General features: G+C 31.4%; 1 pseudogene; it reads left to right on the top strand.

Moving 5' to 3' along the window:
• LOC107680472 (spectrin beta chain, non-erythrocytic 1-like) overlaps positions 1 to 6,087 on the top strand; it is a 115,147-nt pseudogene that overhangs the window by 106,641 nt on the left and 2,419 nt on the right.

Raw genomic sequence — 6,087 nt, 5'->3', positions numbered from 1 at the left:
AACATTTAATATATTAAGATTAGTTATAAACTAATATATACTAATATTTTATATTTTAATATAGTAATATATATATATATATACGTGTGTGTATTTTTGGTCATTTTAAGCATAAAGTCACAAAATTTTGGTCAGTTTTTCAGAAGACAAGACTTATATTTTAAAGTCATTTTGCTTCTTAAGTAAATGTCTTTTGATTTTAAGAGTGTTTTGATATTTGTACTGTAAAATAAGACAAAAATACTGAGGAAAAACATGATTTTTTGCAGTGACGTTTTCTCTGTAGAAATAGTGCTTTATGGGTAGCTCTAGACTTCCATTAGAAGTGCATTACTGTAAAAGCGGATATTAATGGACAGTCCGTGTGATGTGAGGCATAATGAACCGAGAGCATTGCTTTAAGACAGTAGTTTAGATATTTAAACCGCTGCAAATGATCTGCCATGTTTTTGATAGTTTGCTTTTGCTTTGGTTTGTGTTTGCGATGTGAGCTTGTGAAACTCAAACCTGTTGTTCTGTGTTGAGAGTCCAGAAAAGTCCAATAGAGTAGGGTTTTTTTGTGAGTGTGTGTGTGTTGGTTTGAGGTGATTTACCATAAAACGATCTGAAAAGATGAATGTTGTCATGTACTTCCAGTATGTGGACAGACTTTCTTTAGTCGACTAATAAATGAACTGAGTGTGTATGTTGGATATGTGTTGTCTGTAACCTCCTGTGACTTCTGTCTGTTTAAATGCATCTCAGCCAGACTTCACTGGCTCCGTATGAGAGTTGTAAGGTGTTTAAGCACAGATTTGAGTAACGCTGGACTAAAGAGGTTGTGTTTGAGTTCCTGAGAGCCGTTTTAGCGGAGCAGGACGCCATCAGACGGGTTTTGCGGTACAGTAACACATCTGGAGTGATACCTGTGTGCTGTTGCTTTAAGCATGATGTTTTTCAAACTGATTGAGTTCCAGACATCTGCCATGTTTCTGACTGTAGATCCATAGAGTTTCCCATCTCGCATCATCTTTTTACCTTTACAGTCAACATGAAATGCATTTAAAACCTTATTCATTTACATTACATTTAGTCATTAAGCAGATGCTTTTATCCAAAGCGACTTACAAATGAGGACAATGGAAGCAATCAAAACTAACAAAAGAGCAATGATACGCAAGTGCTATAACAAGTCTCAGTTAACTTAACGCAGTACATGTAGCAAGGGTTTTTTAAATAATATAATAAATAAAAAGAAAACAGATAGAATACAAAAAGATTAGAAAGCAAGTGTTAGTTTTTTTTTTTTTAAGAAAACAAGCAGCAAATGAATAGAGTGCAAGAATAAAAGGGACAAGTGTTTTTTCTTTTTTTAAGAATAGAATTAGAGGATCAAATAAAGATGGAAGAGATGTGTTTTTAGGCTAAGGACTCAGCAATATTTACAATATTATCTGACATTAATAACAATATCCAATAGCCTGCAGGATGTCACATGCAAAAAAGGCATGACTTGCACTGATAAATTATTAACAATGTGTTTAACATGTTTGAACGTGTTTGTTTCGTCTTGTTTTTCAGCACAAATATCTAAACGTTCTTAAATGAGGATATATTTACTGAAGTCTTGTTTTCAGAAAAAAATGATCAAAATGAACTAATCTTAATGTATGAAATGTATTAAAATAAGTGTATTGACATATTAAGAAATATGTATTTTGTTAGTTTAATACTAATCTAAATATATAAAAATATATTTCATAAAATGATTTTTAGTCAAATAATATACTTATGCTAATACATTTTTTAAATATTTTCTGAACAATTTAGCAAAATGTAGTGACTTTTTTCCTTAAAACAAGATATATTAATAAATATTAATAAATTATATGTATTTGTTTTATACTAATCTAAATAATTAAGAATCATTATTATTCATAATAATAAATAATAAACATGTATTTTAATAAATAATTTTCAGTAAAATAACACATTTGTATATAAATCAAATTTTATGAAAAATTGATCAAAATTTAGTGACTTTGTGCTTAAAGCAAGTAAAACTATCTGCTAATGGGGTCAGAAAAATCAACTTGATTCAAAGGGAAAACAAGTTTATTTTACTTCATTTGTAGATATTTTTTCTTGTTTTAAGCATAAACTCACTTCATTTTGAACAGACTTAATTCAGACTTAAAATCTCAAGTCATTTAAAAATCTCAAGTCATTTCTCTTCTGAAGTAAATGTATGTTTATTTAAGAAAACAAGACAAAAATACTATGCAAAAAAATTTTTTTTGCTATTTTTTTTTGCAGTGTAAATAGATTCAGTATTGAGTTCATGTTGACTTTATTGGCTTAATCACTGTTTGACTTGATTTGAATGAGAATCTCACCTCTGATTCAGCCAGTGTTGGTATTTCTCCCGTGTGACTGATTCATGCGCCGCTGCAGTGTGTTTGGTAACTCATGGCGGTGTGTTGGCAGGATGGGGTGGAGGGCGAGATGAACGGAGTGCCTGAGAGGAGCTCGAAGGAGCCGAGTCCCATCCCGTCTCCGAGCGCAGACAGACGGGGCAGAGGCAGTCAGTCGGCCACACTGCCGGCGAAGGGTCAGGAGACGGCGTCTGCGCAGCTGGAGGGACTCCTGCACCGCAAACACGAGTGGGAGGGACACAACAAGAAAGCCTCCAGCAGGTATGATGATCACTGTCCACAATTCACATTAAAATCTAGATGATTATAGATGACTAAAACTAAAACCCATACGAATATTTTCATTGCTTAAAATAAACATTTCCTATAATAAAATAACCCATTTAAAAATGATCTCAGCTAATGCTGTTAAAGCGGCATTTCTCATTTTCACCAAAATTACTAGAACTAAAACTGAATAAAAACTAGATCATAAAAACAACAAAATTACCAAAACTTTAAAATCAAAATGAAAGCAGAAAAAAAAAAAAAAAACTAATTAAAATTTAAGAAATAACTAACATTGACAATTCAATAAATTAATTCAATTATGTTAAAAAGGTATTTGACATAAATGAGTGATACATTTATATGGCTTTATATGATGTTTTTATATGGCTTGAGAAAAATGTGCTCTTATAAAGGTGCTTTAAAAAATGAATTACACTGTAAAAAAGGATTTTTCAGGGGAAAAAACTAAAAACTAAAACAAACAACAAAATAAGATTATTGGTGTCGGTTTTCCAAGAAAATACTATTTAAAAACTACTACAAAATGATTAGTTATTGTTTATGAATGCACAACAGAATTACTAAAACTTCAACTCAATATAAAATAAAAACTATTACTGTTACTAAAACCATAAAAAAATAATTTTAATAAAATAAATATTAACTTGATATATTAAAATAAAAACCAAAACTGAAATAAGATAAGAAAAACTAAAATGCCTAACTTAACTTGATTAAAAATTAAAATGTGAAAAAACAAAAACGAATTCAGAATATTAAAAAAAGAACACTGTACTGATATTTAAAAGTTTGAGGTCAGTACTTTTTTTTTTTTTTTTTAGAAATGAATACGTTAAATAATCAAGGATGCATTAAATTGATCAAAAGTTACAGTAAAGACATTTATTATGTTATAAAATATTTCTATTTCAAATATATGCTTTTTTTTTTTTTACTTTCTATTCATCAAGTAATCCTGAAAAATAAAATGTATCACGGTTTCCACAAAAAAAAATCAGTGAGAGTCAGATTATCATTCATGCTGTGTATTTAAATCTGTGTATTATGGCGTATACATGCTTAATGTTACAAGCCAACTGGTTTAACACACTCACTAAAGCACAGTTGCTGGTTACACTTTATTTTGATAGTCCACTTTAGACATTCTACTAACTATAAGTAACTTGTCAACTACATATCAACTAATTCTCATTCATTTGCAACTACATGTCTACTAACTCTCAGAGTTGACTGTTAGGTTAGGTTTAGGGTTAGTAGAATAAGTTGACATATACTTGCAAAGTTTCTCATAGTTAGTTTGTTGTATGTTGTGGACCCATCAAAATAAAGTGTTAGAAGTTATTAAGCAGGCAGTCTACTAATACTCTAATGACTGCTAGTTGACATGTAGTTGCAAAGTTACTTACTCTTAGTAGAATGTCTAAAGTGGACTAAAGTGTAACCCAGTTTTTACTTATTGGCATTTAGTTTGAACCTTGCTGATAATACTTTCCCTGAACATCTGGAAATAAGCAGGTCTCATCTGGACATAATCATCAGTTTGAGCGAGTCTTCGGTGTGTGTTTGGCTCTGAAATCAAGATCACATCACATGAATCTGCGTTTTTAAAACAGTTCGTCGGAGAAAATCCCATGGTAGACATCTCAGGGATCACGGCTGAATTTATGCAGGAGCATCTGGATTGGTTTCTTGATGAAAATGCCACACAGATCCAGGTGTGCTAATGTGTGTGTGTCTCGTCAGATCCTGGCATAACGTGTACTGCGTCATCAACAACCACGAGATGGGCTTCTACAAAGACAACAAGAGCGCGGCGCAGGGCGTCCCGTACCACAGCGAGATCCCCATCAGCCTGAAGGACGCCGTCTGCGAGGTGGCCGTCGACTACAAGAAGAAGAAGCACGTCTTCAAGCTCAGGTGAGCACAGATCCCAGCTGCAGTCGTGTGATTGCTGTTTAATGATGTTGTTCTGCTGTGACTGAAGCTGCTGTTTCTCCTCACAGAGTTACTGATGGAAACGAGTATCTCTTCCAAGCCAAAGATGATGTAAGTCTGCTTTTATCATCAGAACTCATACAGCATGAGCAAACATTTGCAGTTCATGCTTCACTTGGTTCACATGGTTCAAGCTTTGAAACCTTCATATGAGAAAACAGACTAAAAAGAATCCATTAACTTTACATTATTCGATTTTATAATCAAATATGTAATTCATCTGCACTTTGCAGCAACTGATCTTAGAAAGATAGATAGACAGACAGACGGAATGATAAACTGTGCTTTTGTTTTAAATGATGGATTATTTACTGCCAATTTTGCAATTTTTTTTATTATTATTGTTTTATTTGCAACAGTCATAATTGTTCAGCTAAATATTGTTAACTAAAACTATTAAGAATAGTTTTTGGTGATTGAAGTAAATCTGAAATAAAATTAAATAAAAATATTAAGCAAACAACATAAAAAAACACTAACTGAAATAAGTTTAAGTTCTAAAATTAATAAAACTAAAACTGAAGTAATTGATAGTAAATAGAATAAATTAAAACAAAATAAAGCTATATAGAAATATAAAACAAATAAAATGGCAAAGTCACATTATAAAATTGCTGAAAGTTAAACTAAATAAATATAATTAATTAAAAAGAACAATAAAAGAATATATAAATATATTTTTTTTAATTTCCAAATCACATTACAAAATTACTAAAAGATAAACTGAAATAAATTAATAAGGTAAATAGAACAAAGTAAAGCTATAGAAATATTTTGAAAAATCACATTCCAAAATTACTGAAAATGAAACTAAAATATTGTAAACATAAAAAGTCATTCAACATATAAATAAACCTTAGAATAACACTTGTTCAGATCGTTATTCAATTCAGTTGAATAACAATTAATTCAATTGAAGTATTTGACAAAAATTCTTTTTATATGGCTTGAAGAAAAAGTACTCGATAAAGATGGTCCAGAAAATCAATTACTGTAGTATCTTTTACAAGAAAATACGATTTCAGTTGTTCTACTTCAAAACTGCAAGTTTAATTTAATGTTACTTGCCATTTCTTTGTAATTTTTTTAGAAATTGTTTACACATTTTTCCCCCAATGTATATGGGATTAATATCAATAAGTAAATTCCTGATGCCTGCAACATTGTATGACACAAATATCCACTCATAAAAATCAAGATTCCAAAAGGGGTCTTTGCAGCAATGCCATAGAACAGTGGTTCCCAATCCTGGTCCTGGAGAACCCCCAACACTGCACATTTTAGATGTCTCCCTATTCAAACACACCTGATTCAACTCATCAGCTCATTAGTGAAGACTCCAAGACAGTGGTCTCAAACTCAATTCCTGGAGGGCCACAGCTCTGCA

This window comes from Sinocyclocheilus anshuiensis, unplaced genomic scaffold (assembly GCF_001515605.1).
Source record: "Sinocyclocheilus anshuiensis isolate Anshui unplaced genomic scaffold, SAMN03320099.WGS_v1.1 scaffold308, whole genome shotgun sequence".
In the NCBI taxonomy this organism is placed as follows: domain Eukaryota; kingdom Metazoa; phylum Chordata; class Actinopteri; order Cypriniformes; family Cyprinidae; genus Sinocyclocheilus; species Sinocyclocheilus anshuiensis.
The sequence above is the reverse complement of the archived record's forward strand: the minus strand, read 5'-3'. Positions and strand labels throughout refer to the sequence as shown.